Source organism: Galeopterus variegatus, unplaced genomic scaffold (genome assembly GCF_000696425.1).
Source record: "Galeopterus variegatus unplaced genomic scaffold, G_variegatus-3.0.2 Scaffold3669, whole genome shotgun sequence".
NCBI classification, from domain to species: domain Eukaryota; kingdom Metazoa; phylum Chordata; class Mammalia; order Dermoptera; family Cynocephalidae; genus Galeopterus; species Galeopterus variegatus.
The window spans coordinates 196144-214748 of NW_007729780.1; the positions used below are offsets into that span (position 1 = coordinate 196144).

General features: G+C 44.6%; 1 long non-coding RNA gene across 1 annotated transcript; it reads right to left on the bottom strand.

Annotated features, from left to right (window-relative positions):
- Positions 1–8448: 8448 nt before the first annotated feature.
- On the bottom strand, positions 8449–12482 carry LOC103601300. The gene is made up of 2 exons (XR_551444.1): positions 12093–12482; positions 8449–8724 (listed from the first exon to the last, which is right to left on the bottom strand). It is a non-coding gene; the product is annotated as an uncharacterized LOC103601300 (long non-coding RNA).
- Positions 12483–18605: the final 6123 nt, after the last annotated feature.

Below are 18605 nucleotides of genomic sequence, written 5' to 3' on the forward strand. Positions count from 1 at the left end.
TTCTAATAAATTCTTCCAAGTCCAATGTGAATTGTTTTGGGGTTCTTAAATAACTCAATGACTTAAGATTTCATTTTAAACCATGGTCTGCACAGGAAACAAGGTGGACATTATTAGGATTTTTGGACTTAAGGTGTGCCTTATCCAGGTTGGTTTCAAACCCTGAGGTGGCATTCACAGAAAAACTTTTTATAAATGTTAAATAACTCACATCGTTCTTTAGAAAAAGCAGAATCAGTCTTCTTAGTGGATTGGAAATGCCATGAAATGAGGGGAGTATGGAGGTTTTCAGCTCTTCAGACATAAATACTTATAAAATCCCTCTGAATGGAGGGCCTCCCACCCATATCGCCAGCTTTCATTTGCTGGACCACAGTTTTGCTCCATTTTTGGACCCTTTAGCTTGTCATTTTTTGAATAGCCAAGTCAATTCCCTTTTATGAGGATCCCAGTAATCTGAACAAGCTAAGAAGCTTTTGTTCTCCTTCCTTCAATCCAAGAGTTGTGGTTTCTAAGCTGAATCCATTACCCACCTCAGCAGCTCAGTTCTGCCCAGTTTGGCATCGAGTTGTATGCTTGGGGCTCTGAGCAGGCGTGGTTATGCCAAGACCGGCTGTTGTGACTTAACCATGAGCAAAGCAGGACCTCAGCATTTGAAGGGAGCCTGACATCTGGTCCATCTGGGTCAATGGTTTCTCTGACGGAAACCTCGTCTCTATTTGAAATTCTCATTGCCTGATAACAGAGCCTATGCAACGGTAGGACATCAGTCATTGCCATAAAAGTCTTCCACCCCTCACCCCAGTGGTTCTTCTGTCATCCAATATTCCTTACATACCCCTGGTCAGCCCTCTCCATGATGATTATAGCTCGTTGTTTATACATCTTTTTTCTCTGCTGAACTCTTGGTGGCAGGAGCCTTGTCTTACTCATCTTTGCATCTCCATTGTCCCTGACAAGAGCTGAAAAGAAATGGGCAATTCAACCAAACCAATCTACTTAACTACTTCGTAATGCAATCTGCATCTCTCCAACTTGTCTGAAAAGAATCATGAAAGATTCTGTCGAATAGCCTTATAAAACCCAAATGTATTCCCTTGATATTTGGGTTTAGCATTTCAATAAAAATTGGAAATGAACTTAATTTGTGATGATTTCTTTTCACTGAATCCATTTTAGAACCCAGTAATCATGTCTCCCCTGTTTACATTTTAACAAACTGATAACCCATTCTAGAAATTTGCTGGTGGTTAATGCAAAGATTCCCCAGCCTGTTGTTTCCAGAATCCACCTCTGAAACTTGGGGTAACAATTGTCCCCTCTGATCTGTAGATATTCATTCCTTGGTAACTTGTTCAAAGATTGTGAAAAGTGGTTCCTCAATCATATGTTTGATCTTAGAGACTCGAGTGTGTTTCAAATGGCTAACTGCTCTCAATATCTTTGTCCCCAGTTGGGGCTTTGCCCCACCTCTTTAGGGTGTGTCCCCACTGATGAAGGAAAACAAAAATCAATTCATTCCTGCCCATTGGGACAGTGTAACTCTGGGATGTGGTGTGTGGTGACAGCTGCTGGAGCATTCCTGCTAGGTATTGGCAGAGGTGGATTTACCAAGAAGATAATGAAGCTTAATCTTCAGATTCCTTTACTAATTTCATATTCTTTTTCTTAAAATTGGTCTGCCAAACTGTATAATCTGGATATGCCCCTGTGTCTTGTGTAAGCTCACATATCATGCCTTTACTAAAAGTGTTCTTCTGAGCATCGCAATAACCAACCTATCAAAGCAAGAAACAAAACATGAGGGTGTTTTATGGGCTAACAAGGAGGCATGAAATAGCCAGTGCAGATACCAACATTTCACCAAGACTTTAGGAAATTCACTTAACCTCACTGTTCTTTCATTTTCTTATCCTCAACATGCAGATACTAATCCTTATTTTAGTTTTAGTTGACATTCAATTTGATAAATAAAAATTACAACAATTTGATAAGTAAAAATAAATATTTATTTACATCATATCATGTGTCCTTTAATGACAAGGATACATCCTGAGAAATGCAGCATTAGGCAATTTCATTGTTGTGTGAACATCATAAAGACATGATTACTACACATTTTACCTACACAAACCTACATGTATGGCCTTCTACACCCCTACGCTGTATGGTTTATAGCCCATTGCTCCAGCCACGTTCGTATATGTGGTCCATCATTGCCCATAATGTCACCATGTGGAGCATAATTCCGTGTGTGTGTGTGTGTGTGTGTGTGTGTATGTGGTGTGATTAACCTGGCAGAATAAGCATTTACTCTATGAAGGAATTTAATTAATGAATACAGAATAAAGAATAGAATAAGATTTGCAGTCAGGAGAACCAATTTCTGAACAGCAGCCAGGAAGCAGCAGAAGGTTGAGCACATCCCTTAATCCCTGTGAGTCTGAGTTTCCTCGCCTGGAAAATAGAGATGACAACACTTCCTCACAAAGATGTTGTGAAAATTGAGATCTTATATGCTAAAATGTTTCAACATCATAAAGACATGATTACTACACATTTTACCTACACAAACCTACATGTATGGCCTTCTATACTCCTAGGCTGTATGGTTTATAGCCCATTTCTCCAACCACTTTCGTATATGTGGTCCATCATTGCCCATAATGTCACCACGTGGCGCATAATTCTGTGTGTGTGTGTGTGTGTGTGTGTGTGTATGTGGTGTGATTAACCTGGCAGAATAAGCATTTACTCTATGAAGGAATTTAATTAACGAGTACAGAATAAAGAATAGAATAAGATTTGCAGTCAGGAGAAACAATTTCTGAACAGCAGCCAGGAAGCAGCAGAAGGTTGAGCACACCCCTTAATCCCTGTGAGTCTTAGTTTCCTCGCCTGGAAAATAGAGATGACAACACTTCCTCACAAAGATGTTGTGAAAATTGAGATCTTATATGCTAAAATGTTTCATAAATTTTGGAAGTGATTTATAGATGTATGGTGTTATTATCACCCTTGAATCATTTAAAGTCTGATTGATTTACAAAAATTCAACTTACACAATATTTTCTAAAGCACAGACCGAACATATTATTGGCAGTCACCCAGGGCATAAGTTAAAAACTTAGTGAATGACAATGCAAATTTTAAATGCTATACAGATAAATATCAATTTAAAAAATCAATAAAATATCCAACCTCAAAAGCAAACCTCTCCAATCCAGACCACACTTTTTCCATTCTGCACAGTAGAAACACTAGTGATGTTGGTAGTTATATCCGGAGTCCAGGATCATTAGATTTGTTATCCAACTTTGTCATAAGATGAACATTCCTTCAGTCCTTTCTTTAATGTACCTCAAAGTCTGGGATATTATTTTGGTACCTCCCCCCAGCCTAGGAAAACATCCCTCTAGATTTTTGAAGTGCACACACCTGAGGTTCTGTCTCCTTTTGTTTGCCCCATAACATCACTAGCTTCCTACCTGAGGATGTCCTTCCATTCAGAAAAACAACCTTGGAAAATAGCCGCAGGTTGCCCTCCAGCTGCTTAAGCTCCTTCATGGCAGAAGAAATCTTGCACCTGTTTTCTTTCAGAGGTTGCCAGAAGATCTGAGAAAGCTTCAAACCTCTTAGAGATTCCCAAGCACCTAGCTTGCAGGATTAATCTGTTGAGTTGGAAAGCTATTAGGCTTGATTTTTCTTAGCTCAGTTTAACAACAATTTAAACATCGATTCCTCTCCTTACAATCTGTTGTTCTTCAAGGAAGTCCTCATTTCACAAAGTCCCATGCATAGTGCAGCTTCTAGGCTCAATAGAGACAACTGCATTCATTATCACCAGCCACGACTTTCAACTCAGAGAGGAATCCTGTTTCGGTTCATTATCTCTTGAGTTCCAGCTTCATCAGTCTCCATTAGGAAGTACCTGCCTTTCTGCCAAGAGGCACTGAAGGTGAGTGGCCCAGTTCCCTGGCACTAGTGCTGGCTGCCAGCAGCCTCCTCCTGGCCGAGCACTTCCCCCTCCACAACCCTGCCTTCTGTAGGCCAGAAACCACCTTCCTCTTCAGGGAGAACACGTTTTCTCTTCCAAAATCACCTCTGACATGCAGAGTCTGGACAGCAGGCTCTTTCTGCACCTCCCCATTCCCTTTCATTCACATCCACGATTTTTCATTCCTGCCCTTGAGAGTTAGTTAGCTCACCAAGTCTCTTCTCACCTCAAATTAAATCCTGGTCCCCAGAATGATCCAGAATGGGCATTCAACTCACCTCTCTATCTCTCCCCTACTATTCAACCCATGGCTTTGAAAAGAAGAAAAAAGAAGGAAATAAAGAAATCAAGGCCAATTGTGGACAGAAGAGGGAAGAGTGAGGAAGACAAAAAGAAAGCTGTGGGGTGAGAGTCTTAGGCCTCAGGGGCGGTGGGGGGCATTGGGCACAGAACCAGGAACCCTTCCCAGGAGAGCAGAGGCTGCAGGCATGGGCCTGGGACATGTTTTTAGTTGGCTTGAAAAATGAGTCTGGTCAATCGTTAATTTCATTTAAAAGTCCAGAAATTCCCAGGAGAGCAGAGGCTGCAGGCATGGGCCTGGGACATGTTTTTAGTTGGCTTGAAAAACGAGTCTGGTCAATCGTTAATTTCATTTAAAAGTCCAGAAGGTGGAACTAAAACATGTTTATGTCTGTGGCCTGGTGGGGTTTTCTTCTACCTTCATTCTTGTCATTTCTTTCCCTTGAGTTTGCTAAAAAGAATTAAAAAACAGACCCTGTTTAGCATAAGACACATTAAAGGTTTGCCAGGAGAAATAGGGCTCAGGCATGAGTAGCAGAAAGCCATGTTTGCTTTGTAGATTCTCCGCTCTAAAGATCTAAAGCCTCCCTCAGCCCCACACAGTGGAAACTTTATGCCACCCTTACAGGATGGAGCAGGCCCCTTTCTCTCCATACACCAACTCCAGCTGTGCCTTCGTTCCCAACAGCCAGCACCTGCTCTCCTGCTAAAGGACCACCCTCAGGCCCGCACACAGAGCTGAAGTGGTTGTGAACTTGTACCCTGGGGCGGAAAAAAAGGGTCGCCCTTGACAACCAATGACTGTTGGCTGCAGGAATGTAAACTACTCCAGCTCCTTGTCCACCCTCTTCTCGATGAGGACGACTGTGAGGCGGGACCTCCTCTGTCTCCAAGAGTGCTTCTGTGGGACTTCGCTGGATAGCTCCCCACACTTCCCTTCCTGATCTCACTCCCCCACTAATTTTCCCAGGAAATGCTTCCTAATAAATCACTTTCACATGATTCCTTATCTCAGAGGCAGCACCTGGAGAACCCAGGCTAAGACATCCTAGAATGGAGCTAAGAAGCTGTAGGAAGCGGGGAGAGAGAGAAAATCTCCAAAAGGTGGCAGAGCAGGAGATGTAGGAGGGAAAAGAGAAGGGCCTGACATATGGACTGAAAGGAGACTCTATGGGGAAAGTAAAGAAACATTTCGTACCATCTTCCAGATCCCCTGTGTGCATGCACTCGCGTGTGGGTGTACGTTTCCCCCTCTCTCTTTCTGGTAAAAGACTGCACTGCCTGCCCGTAGATATTACAGGCCTAACTAAAGGGCTATGTCTTATTTTATCCTAAAATGCATTTTGTTTATACTTTCCTAATGTTGGTAAGAATAAAATAGCTTTGACAAGTAACATATGAAAACACAATTTAAAGAAATGGTATTATATGAGCCTCTAACAAAGTAAGACTAGGATATAAGACCAGAAGAGGGGGTGGGAAGGGAGAGGCACCTCCTCTCTGGGTTCACAATTTGTCCTCCTGCCCCTGAGCTGTGAGGACCAGCCCCAGCTCTGCCGGGGTTTGGGGGTGCCAGTGGTTTCTAGTTACTAATGCATTTCCCCCATGCAACAACCCTTCAAGTCGATATTATTACTATCTTCATTTCACAGATGAGGGGAGTTGGAAAGTGCTCTGAGCCGAGGACAACCAATCCACAGGTTTGCCAGGACCCAGGACAAGTGCAGCCTGGCTCAGAGAGACGACTTGGGACCATCACATTCTCTCAGACATAGGAAGTCGTAGTGGGTATGGGTGCTAGTTGGAAGTCCACGAAGACCCTGGCATGTGGCTGCCGTGTTGGGTTGTGTACAATATGAGTAAGCAGAGAAAGCTGGACAAGAGAAAGCAAGGAAGGAGGGAGGCAGAGGTGCAGAGAGACTGACCATCACATTCTCTCAGACATAGGAAGTCGTAGTGGGTATGGGTGCTAGTTGGAAGTCCATGAAGACCCTGGCATGTGGCTGCCGTGTTGGGTTGTGTACAAGATGAGTAAGCAGAGAAAGCTGGACAAGAGAAAGCAAGGAAGGAGGGAGGCAGAGGTGCAGAGAGACTGAGAGAGAGAGAGAGACAAAGCATTGGCTGAGCCTAGAGTTGTCTTGTTTCTGCCTTTCCTGAAGCCAGATTTCTCTGGGTTCCCACACATGCAAATCCTTTAATAAATTCCCCCTTCTTTCCTCTGGTATTGACTGTTTTTTGTTTTTGTTTTTGTTTTGTACCTAAAGCGGCCTGATCATGACAGGCCAAAAAGGAAAGTGAAGAATGATGCCTAGTAAAGCAGTGACTTAGACATTTTACTTGGTTCAGCTTCCCAAGCCGACTTGTCTTAATCTGAGAAATAGTGAAGTAGGTGAGTTAAAAAATCTTTAAAATTACTTTATTTAAAAGCCCTAAGATATTAGACACAAGGTAGAATTATTTTGGAATCCTGTGAAAAAGTGTAACCCCAAATGAAGGAGAAAGGTGGGGACAGGGGGAGTGAATGAGTGTACTGGTGGGGCTGATGCCTGGAAGGGTTACAGGGGCCAGTCCTCAAAGGCCTCGTGCAGCATCCTAAACAGTTTGCCCTTTATCCAGAGAAGAAGAGTGACCCAAACTGATACACCTTTTAGAAAGATGTCAGCAGGGTGTGGAATGGATTAGAGGGGAGCAAGACTGGAGGTAGGGAGGAGGCTATAAGCAGGAATACAGCCATGAGATGACAGTGGCCTTAGATGAAGACAGGACCCTGGAGGAGAGAAGAAGGGATCAAGTGCAGAGCCATCAAGGTGGTAACGCTCAGGGAGCTTGGGGAATGCCGAGCCACGGGGAGGGAGGCATGAAGGAGGACATATGCTATGAGGTGACTGGCAGGCAGAAGCAAGCCCCCGGGGCCAAAGAGACCAAGACAGCAGCATTCCTCACCCTTATCACTCCAGAACCAATTCCCCACATTTAAGACCCAGGTGTGGCCCCGTCCCTAGGGTTGTATAGCATAAGCCATTGCCCCCAGTAGCAGAAACACTTCTTTTCAAGCTGCTGCCTGCTGGAGCCTGGCACTAGAGCTCTGTGTTTACACATTCGGGAGAACTGAATCTCACATAATCATGTATGTGACAAAGACATCAGCTATATGCAACATTAATGAAGACAAATGAATCAGTTCAGTGCTGCAGCTTACACAGCAGCTCCCAGGGCCCTGCCTTGCATGCAAGAGGCTGCATTGTCGGGGGAGCTCATTTCTGGCTGCAGCCTTTGCCTTGGGTGATGGACACATGTGAGAAGCCTTCCACATGGGGGGCTCCTCGGCCACTTCCTGGACAGCCCCAGCTAGGGGGCAGGCAGTCACAGGGGGCTTGGAGAGAATTTTAAGAAGATTCTAAGAGCATGTTTACTCATTCCTACGCATTATCTTAGGGGAGATATGCAAGCAGAGATTAGTTGAAAATAGTGGTCTGTTCATGTTAAATAAACAAGCCCCCTGCATCGTGGTTGCTGATTGGGAAAGTAGTATTCGATTTTAATTCCAGCCAGTGAGTAGCCATGCCCCCAAGGGCATGTTACTGAGTGCCATGAATCAGTCCTGCATCCAGGATGGAGTTCGGCTCTTGGCTGAGTCCCCTTCTTCCCTTTAAGGCCACTTACATTGTTCTCCCCAGCCATTTCTCTTTGGCCAACTTAGAGGCTTTTACTCCAACTTCTCCTGAGGGGATCAGGGCCGATAAAAGAAAGGAAGGAGTTTCTAAATCGCAGGCATGAGAAGGGCTGGTACGGGGGCTCTGCCCAGGCCCTGGATGGCAGGATGGATGGCCAGCAGGCCCGACCCTGAAAGGCTATGGTTTGTTTAGAACCAGCTCAGACAACCTCTGGGGGGAAAAGACAGCAGTCCCATGTGCTTCTGGTGAGATGACATAAAATACTGCCCCATTATCAGGCAGATCTGCTTGTTGTGAAAAGCATTCTGACCTGGCAGCAGGAAGAATCCGTGCTGTTTTGGTGTCTGCTCCATGTAATTCAAGAGGCTGTGGGAGAGACAACCTCTCTCTCCTAAAGGATGTCTCTGATAGGACGTTCCAAAGAATGCTTCTTATCAGAGTCTAAACGAAACATTCTCAGAAATTTCCCAACACAAATTAAACAAGCCAAGTTTATTAGGTCAATATGAAGGGGTTTGAAACTAATTAGTCAGTGTAGAGATCAGATCAGCCAATGACAGTGAGACAACAGAATAAAAACTTGGCAAGTCAGTAAAAGGCCTGAGTTCAGATAGTGAAATAGCAGTAGGTCTCATCCCCTGTGGAAGAAATTCCAATTGCCCAGTAAAAGAAAGTTGGGTGACAAATCCATTGTCACCAGCAGTCTTCTTCAGGGAATCTCCTCTTAATGACACTCAGATTGATTTTCCATTCCTGAAAGGAAGAGAAGGCAGTAGAAGTGATCAGAAAACATAAATATCTTTTAATTAAGCCAGGCAGGCTGCTGGAAAGAATGCACGTATAAGGAGAAATAAAATAACGCACTTGGGCAAACAAGTGTCTGGCATCAACAGAGTGACTGATTCAATAACATTGGGATGAAAACAGTGGGGCACATCTTCCTGTACCACTTCTGAGACACACCCTCTCAGTGGGGCAGGGGGAATCTCACGCGTAGCCCTGGGGATCCTCTCTCAGGAGCTCTGCTCATCTCTATAGATGGTTAAATTAGGAAAGAGGGAAGGACTGGCCGGTTAGCTTGGTTGGTTACAGCACAGCCTTGTAACACCAAGGTCAAGGGTTCCGATCCCTATACTGGCCAGCTGCCAAAAAAAAAAAAAAGAAAGGGAGGAGTGACCATGGAAACTTCTCAGACTCTGACCTCGAATGCAGAGACATGAGGTAACTAAGCCCTGCGGACCTGATCGTGCCCACTCAACCCTTCGTGCTCTTCAGAGCACCGATGGTGAAGAAGGCAGAAGAGATTCTCAGATGCTCAGGACAGATTCCAGGGGATCCGGGAGGGGCAGGAGGCTGCTGAGAAAGGCGGGACCTCTGTGCACCAGCCCCTCTTTAGAGGCAGATGGCCCCAGTACTTGGTATTTGGGGGACTGTGCTGTTCACACATGGACATCAAAATGTGGCTGGTCCAAACTGAGAGGTGCCATAAGTGTAATACATACACGATTCTAAAGACTTAGCATGAAAGAGAGAATGTAAAATATCTAATAATTGTTTATGTTGACAATATGTTAAAATGATAAGATTTTGGATAATTAATTCAATACACATTCAAATTAATCTCACCTGTTTTTTTAATGTGACTAGAAAATATAAAATTACACAGGTGGTTCACATTTGTGTCTTGTATTTTACTCTTATTGGACAGAGCTGATCTGTACCCCCAGACTCTCTGTTTTAGACCCACGCCTTACCCCACTAATCAGGGTACGCTGCCTGGACTCAGCTCTACCGCAGCTTGGGTTTTGTGCACAGTGGCAGCTATGGTGACCAGTACTCTGTAACTGCTGTAACTTAAGGGTGTCTCTGCCTCTGAAGACAACTTCAGAATCTGAGATTAAGAAGCAGTTACATCTTCATGCATTGACTCACATTTCCCTCCCCAGCCCATGTCCCTAGCTTGCTTTCTTTTAGGACAGCATTCTCAAAATGTGGTCCCCAGAACAGCAGCATGACATCACCTGGGAACCCGGTAGAAATGCAGATTATTGGCTACCATCCAGAAACTCTGAATGAGAAACCGTGGGACTGAGGCCCAGTGAGCTATGTTTTTTTTTTTTTTTTAAAAGATGACCGGTAAGGGGATCTCAACCCTTGACTTGGGGTTGTCAGCAGCACACTCAACCAGCGACCGAACCGGCACGCCCTATATGGGATCCGAACCCGGGGCCTTGGTGTTATCAGCACCGCACTCTCCCGAGTGAGCCACGGGCCGGCCCAGTGAGCTATGTTTTAACAAGCCCTGCCCCCCACATTATTGTGATGAACTTAGTGTTTCAGGACTACTCTCTTAGGGCACTGTTTCTGAAACTTTGCTGCATATTAAAATCACCCGGGTAGCTTTTAAAAATCGCAATGCCCAGGCCACACCCCATCTCAAGTAAATAAGAATCTCTGGGGGTAGAACCAGGCATCAGTTTTTTTGAAAACTCCCTAGTGGATTCCAGTATGCAGCCACAGTTGAGCCACATGGTCACAGAGTAAAGAACTCAGGAATACCAGGCTGCCACTTCCCCCAGCACTGGGCAGCCTGTAGCTCTGGGCGGGCGGAGAGAAGCCTCCCTGTGGGGAGGAGAAATCAGTGCCCACAATGCAGAGAGAAAGGGGCCGGACTGTGTGTGCCTAAGCCTAGAAAGCCTCTTTCATTTATAGGCCAGGCGCTGACGACACAAGGAGTTGCACCGTAGATCTTCTGAAGTTGAGATGACAGTGTGGAAAGGGAACAGCTTCTTCCCACAGTCCACCAAGAGTGAAGAGGCCACCAGGGCCGCTCCGAGGTCAAGATGAGCCTGGGACACTTCCATTCTCTGAGGCTCCAGGTATATTATAACGAAGAAATGTCCAAACAGTATTTCAAAAATTGTGATATATTTAGAAGCTTATATAAATTAAGCCTTTTAACATGCAAAATTTTAAAAACACACAAAAGGCAATGTAATCGTCCTATTCACAAGCTAATAGGAAGATTCATTTTTAAAAATCCGTGGGTTATGGTACTAAAGTCAGGCATAAGTTTAAAGCTAATGATCATTTCCTTCTTTCAGTCCTATTAGAACATCTTTAGAGATAAACTTTTAAAAACCCAAATTTGAATCCTTTTGTGAGTGTGAGATCCCTGGATGAAAGGCCCTCCTTTTCCGTGCTCCTGGAACAGATCCAAGAGGACCCCTGGAAGGAGCTCCTGAGCGCAGTCCCAGAGCAGCTGTGCACCGTCAGTCAGGCTGTGGCGAAGACCAGCATCTGGGTGCCTTGCAGCAGCCTGCCCGGGTGGGTCCCAGGCACACGGGAGGGAAGTCAGAGCGCTGCGGGAGTCTGCAAGCAGTGCCAGCTCCCGCCACACGCAAGCAGTGCCTGTGTCTGCTGCTCACCACCCTCCTGGCCTCTAGTGCCCTCTGTCCTCAGGCATACTTGGCTGCTGGCAGCAAGAAGTGAAGCAATGGCAGTGATAAGATACCCTCCTTTCACCTTATTAAGCTAATTCCTTTAGTTTGACACGTAGGTGTTGGGGAAGGGGAAGGAATTGAGGAGATACTTTCCTCATGCAGCACCTGCAGTATTATAGGTTTATAAAAGCACAAAATCTTCTGCTCCAGAGGCCAGACTGGGTTCAGGGCTCAGGACGCCATGTGATATGCTTTAAGAAGAAGAGAACGTAATCCCAGACTGAGCAACAATAATTGCCTGAGCAGCAGATTCATGAAAGCAGCAGCACATGCTTTTCCTCCAGGCGGTGGACTCAGAGACATGCAGACTAAAGGGACCACCAGCTGCAAGCCTCAAAGGTCTCTCAGGAGGCCCAGGCAAGGTCTGTGGTGTCCAAGCTGTGCAGGCAGCCTGGACACCATAGGCCAAAGGGGTGGGTGGGGAGTGGGGCAGGGAGGAAACAGCAGCCCTCTTCTCACTAGCCTGGAATCAGTGGCTACCCACAGCCTATTTCCTGGAGATACAACCCCAAGCTTCACACTGTCCTCTCCTGGAGGAGCAAGGCTTCCAGGCAATAAGGGCCACACCCAGGCAGAAGTGGGTGAGGCTGGGGTTCAAAGTCCAGAGCCAGCCCTTACATCTCAGAGGCAGAAGGATCATCCATTGTAAACCCACAGGGTCCTCGGCCAGGTCTGGGTCTGATTCCTGTCTCATAGGTCTCATTGCCTTGCCTCTGGGTCAGTAGGTGTCTGAGTTCCTTCATCCTGTAGAAAACAGGGGGAGGAGGGAGAGAAGTATAGGGGAAGGAGGGAAGGAGGGACAGAATGAGCACATGGACTGCCGGGCCCAGCCTCATGGCACCAGGGTGGTAAACACTTGGAGGGAGGCCAGCCGTCTGGCGCCTCGAGTCTTCCACCTCTCCCCAGCCAACATTCAGACCTGTATATTCTGGGCTCTTTCTGCCCCATTTCACCCAGGCTTTAAATTATCCAGACCTTGGTTTGGGTTATTCTGTCCAAAACTTTCCTCTGAAATCTAGACTGCAATGCAAGGTATACATTCTTGGAATCAGATTTCTGAGGACTAAATGCCGAACGGTGTGGACTTAGCAGTCTGGCTGCATTCCATTTCAGTCAGCCCACCGATGAATACACAAGGTGCTCATCCCTTCAGCAGTGTGCAGACAGCAACAGTCCAGATAAGCTAGAGACCCAGCGGGAGCCAGCTAGTCATGGTAGTTTAGGGAAAAGAAGAAGCACATAGAGGGTTTGTGGGATCAATCCTGAGGTTGCCAAATTGCTTCTTCATTGGCTGTACAACTACTGGTTCCAAAGTTCTCCCCTTGGTTCTGTAAAATGGAAGACCATTTAGGAAAGACAGCCTAAGCCAAATCCCAGTCTTGGAACAAGCCTGTAATAATAATAGCACCGGTAATAATAACGATACTTAACAATCCTCACTCACGAAGTGCTGGGCACAGTTCTAATGCTTTACATGGATTTACTTGGGGAATTTGATCATCGGATCAAGGTGAGGACCACCCTCTCTTCAAGGTGGCCCTTGGGCAGCCATTTCCCCTCTGCTAGTCCTTTGTTCTGGAAGACAGTCCTTTCCCCTCTGCTAGTCCTCTGCCACAGACCCATTTTGACTCTTCTACATTCTTGTTTAAGTCTAGGCCAGCTGCAGACCTGGGCCTACTTCTTCTCATCACAAGGAAAGAAACAGGCCTGCAAAGAGTGTCAAGCCCTTGGCAGCTGCCACTAAACGAGCTAGACTTCAGGAGAAACACCAAAAGGGGTGGTGACTGTGTGAGTCTCCAGTGGGCAAGTACTGTTTGCTCATTACTACTGTTCCTCTAGGGAGCCATGGGGGTGGGGTGAGGGGGTCTCTCGTTTTGTGAAAACACAATATATAGAGAGCCTAAGTGGAAATCATTCAGAAAGTATTATTATCTTTATAGCACAAGCTGCTCTGGGGTACCTTTCTGCACTTCCCTAGGTATATTTAAAATATGATTTTAAAATCAGATTTAGCAAAATCCCGTCAAGCACACATGCATTACCTGGTGCAGATCTGTATAAGTGCTCTTAAAATGCGAGTTTGCATGAACATTATTTTTCTAGAGGAGTGTGTCCTGTGAGGAGAGGGGAAGAAGGGAATAAAAATAGCATTGCATACCTGTTGACTGCGTGCTGGCCACACGGCTGAGTACAGGGTACCTAGGGAGCTTCAGCAGCATCAACACATGTAAGGTCTGTGGCCCATGGGGGCAGTTTATCATCCCAATTTGCAGATGAGGAAACTGAGGCTCAGGAAGATCAAGCAATGTCCTCATTATCATATAGCCATTAAGAGCAGAAGCTTGGTTGGAACCCAGGCTTGCCTGACTCCAAAGATTAGAATTACAGACAAGGTGCAAAGCAAAGTAAGGTCAAGATATTCTCCAAACTTATACCCCCTGTTTCCCTAATTACACATGTGATTGCAGAGTCCTACCAATTTCCTTTCTTTCTCATCTCCTTGTTTTCTTGATGAAGTCAGAATGAATTTTAGATGTGTTCAAAGTGGAGTCTGCTTGAAGCTGCAAAGAGCCACTCAGACACTTGAAACCAGCCCAGCTGGTAGGTCTGCGAGTAAGCGTCACTTCCGGAACCATTCTGCAAGCAGCACAGCTTGACTAGAAAGACTCAAATGTCTGCACTGGTCCAAAAGGGCCGTCACCTGAGGCGTCCTGGCTATGGAACCAGTCGCACCACTGGTCCTCATACAACAGGAGGCTCTCCAGGAAGCTTCCTAAAGTTGAGATGAGTTGACCTGTGTGTGGATTCAGCACAGTAACGAGCCAATGCCAATTCCAGGCCTGGCATGTCTGACGAACGCAGAGCTCAAGCCCAAGATGCTCAGATTGTTACCTCATGTTGTAAAGGACCTGAAGCTGCAAGCAATTAGCACTGCATCTGTGAGACTAGGGAAAGACAACCAAGAGAACAGGGGCTTAAAATGACTATTTTGCTCCATATGGAAAATTAGTATGTTGCATGCGTGGTAAAATCCTTTCGGATATGTTTTTAAGACTTACGTTTTTCAGACTGGGGTCTTAAATGTTATTCTTGGAGAAGGAGTATGATTTCTTTAACATTGGGAGGAGATCTGTAAGTAAACTAAAAAGCTGTTGGAACCTTAAGTAAAGGGATTAATATCAGGAATGAACTCAGGCATTAGAGCAAATTAATCAAACTGCCTAAATTACAACTTTAATTAGTCATGGAATTTCAATACTGGAAGGGACCTTGGAAATCATCTGTACCAAGAGCAAGAATTATGGAAAAGAATATGGGCAGGTGGAGAAAAACCTCCCGACTAGAGAAATGCACACAGAGTTGGGAGGCAGCATGCACAGTGGTTTGAAAGCTCAGGGCTTTGCACAGACAGCCTGGTTTCGAAGCTCAGCTCTACCTGGAAGGGACCTTGGAAATCATCTGTACCAAGAGCAAGAATTATGGAAAAGAATATGGGCAAGTGGAGAAAAACCTCCTGACTAGAGAAATGTACACAGAGTTGGGAGGCAGCATGCACAGTGGTTTGAAAGCTCAGGGCTTTGCACAGACAGCCTGGTTTCGAAGCTCAGCTAGTTCATTCTTGTTGGTTGAATGAACTAGGCCTAGTAGTTTGGCCCTCCTAAGCAACAGTTTACACCTCTGTAAAATAGGTAAGTGAAAACTATGATTACTCTAAGTCTTAAGGGAGATCATCCACAGAAAGGGCTTAGTATGGTGCCTGGGACACCACAGGGTGCCTAGGACATCAGTGCTCCATTGGCCCTCCTAAGCAACAGTTTACACCTCTGTAAAATAGGTAAGTGAAAACTATGATTACTGTAAGTCTTAAGGGAGATCATCCACAGAAAGGGCTTAGTATGGTGCCTGGGACACCACAGGGTGCCTAGGACATCAGTGCTCCATAAATATCAGCCCCATGGAAAAGGGAATTTCACAACCAGAATCTAAGTGAGTCAGACCGACATACTGTATAACACTGTGGTCTTTTTCTTTTATCTGTCCATGAAAGAAAAACAAAATGCAGTAGTACACCTAAGCACTCAGATTTCTGAGCACGAGTACAAGACATGGTACCCAAGGTCTTTTCTGGAATAAAAAATAATCTTCATAAAAGAGAACCACACTTCAGCTGTAAATGAAGCCAGACCTGATAAGCAAGAGGAGAGGACCCATGGAGATGGTGAATCTCCTTCCTTATTAGGGTAAGTGAAAGCTGACTCCAACAAGTCTTGATGTAAATCTGTCCAAGGTTTAGAACTCTGGGCAAATTCCTGGCCAAAAGAGTTTGAAATGAGCATCAATTGTTTTCTAATTTACCCTGGAGATAGAACCAGTGCTACATGAACAGTGACTGAGTGGCGAAGTTAAAGGTTAGCAAATAAGATATCACTCTGTGTTTGTATGTCTTTACATCTTCATACAAACTTAGTTTAGGCTTATAAGTAACACTTACTAATTATGCTGAGGGAGGAAGTGTAGATTCGTGGAAAAATTTCAGGTTCTGGAATAGAACAAATCCTAGAACTGTCAGTTGATGATGTCAGATCTTGGATAAGAGATGGAATCTCTTCAACCATCAGTTTCCTCACCTATAAGTTGCTGTGAGGGGCCAGCACAGCACATGCCACACAATTGGTACCTAATAAGTATTCGTTTCTTCCTCCCATTACTTCCACATTTGTTATATTATTAAACAGCTCTATTTTTGAGTGGAAATGGGCTACACTTGCTTGACTCAGTATCCCACACCTATAGGAAGTCTAGCTGCTCAGACCAACACCAAGAAATAGACAGTACTCTATATTCTGCAATGACACACCTGAATTACAGACACGGTGTGTCTGAGGGAATTAGCTCTGGAATACTAATTTCCCACATCCAAACCTACAGTGGCAAAAAACAGCTGTACTTAGAGCAAGAGACAAGACATTTCTGCTAATAGCTAGTTTTTTGACCTTAGGCAAGTCACTTATCATTTAAGCTGTGTATCTGGTTCCAGATATACAAAATGAGGTCTTTGACTGCACAATATCCACAGTTCCTTAGAGCTCTCAAAATTCCGCATTTTTGTTGGTTTGTTTGTGCTGTTTGTTAAAATGTGACTGTTCTACTCCAAAGTCACAGGGCCCTGCTCCACACCATGTCCTCCACCTTGGTTCAAGTCATGATTTGTTCCCTAAGTTAGCAACTCCATACAAACAGCAGTTGCACTAACAGAATCTAAGTGAGCCAGGCTGCCAGCTGTCACTGCTGCACCTTCTGCTACTCTAGAGATCAGCTGAAGCGGTGTGAGATGGGAATAAATGGATCTGCCATGAAGATAGGATTTTACAGTGAAAATGAGTTTTCTGATGAGCTTAAAGCAGCAAAAATGCTCTGAAGACTTTTATACCTATATGATGCCACATGAATTAAAAAACAAAACACCTCCCATACCTCTTTAGGTTTATTTCCCTATAGCTGACATAAATTTCACTTAAAATGGGGGCACATGCCAATTGTAGCCCCTATACTTAAACCAATGGAGGCAAGGGCTTTGGTTTTATAGAATGTTAAGATTTCATGAAACTAACTATTTCATTCATCATCGTAGTTTTATAGTTTCCCCAACACTTACCAGTCTTTGTACCTGGCAGGCTGGGAGCTCTCTGAAGGCAAAGATGATACCTCGTTCATACCTAGCATAGTGCCCTGTGTGTTCCTGTATTCGTTTGCTAGAGCCACCATAATCAAATACTACAGACTAGGTGGCTTAAACAACAGAAATTTATTTATTTTCCCAAAGCTAGGATGCTAGAAGTCTGAGATAGGGGTGTCAGGATTGGTTTCTTCTGAGGCCTCTTTCCCTGGCTTATAGATGGCCATCTTCTCTTTGTGTGTTCACATGGCCTCCGCTCTACACATATCTGTCCAAATTTCCATTTCTTATAAGGACAGCAGCCATACTGAATTAGGGTCCAACCTAATGACCTCATTTTAACTAATTACCTCTTTAAAGACCCTATCTTCATATACAGACATATTCTGGGGTACTGAGGGTGAGGACTTCAACATACTAATTTTTAGGGGGTAGGGGGGATACAATTCAGCCCAAAACATTGTTCAGTAAATGTTGTATGAGTGATGGTGGATGAATAATAGGTGAATGCATGGATGAATGGATGATGAAAACCAGGTGATCAACAAATATTTGATGAACTGAGTAAATTTACCTAATCACTTGCAGAGACTGGGTTTTGCTACAATATGATCCCAAAGGTTTTAAATTACATATTTTAATCCAGCCTCACAAGACGTTTTAAAAAATTATTACTCACCAAACTCTATCAAGCTAAGAAAAAACAGCCACACTCAGACTTACCAAGCCATTTCCTTGTCCTAATCATTCCCATCTTTAATAACTTCCTATAGCCAAGAAAGTATCAGTATTTGCCCACAACAAATAACTACTACTTCTCCTATATATACAACTATACCTCTCCTATAAATACCTACATACTTAGAAACTTCACATTAAGAAAACAGAAGGAGGGGCTGACTGATCAGCTCAGTTGGTTAGAGCAGGGTGTTGGTAACACAAAGGTCCAGGGTTTGATCCATATACCAGCCAGCTGCCGAAAAGAGGGGAGGGGGACCAGGCAGAGAAAACAGAATGCGAAAGAACTAAGAAAAATGTCTTAGTTGGATCTGTTGCCTGATGTTTCATTGTTTGTTTGCTTTTAACTGAACCTGGCCAGTACTTAGTTTCTAGGTTGTCTTAGAACTTTGCTTCCATTCCACAAACTACAGAAATGCCCCCTTAGAACTGGAGGAAAGAGGAAAAATGCCCTCCACGGACCTCACTGAATCTTCCTTCTGATTCATCTGGTCACTTTGAGTACTTATTACATCTCTAATGACATAGGAACTCACAAGCCAACCTTCCATTACCAATGTTCCTTCTCAATTTTTCCATCTGGCTGTAGAACAAACTTGGTCATATGTGAACCTGTCAAGGTGGTTGTGGGTGAGTGTCTGCATGGCGGTCAGAGAAGTGCCTGTGCGCCTTTACCCTGCTCCTCGATGCCCTGAGTCATGATGCTGGCCGTGAGT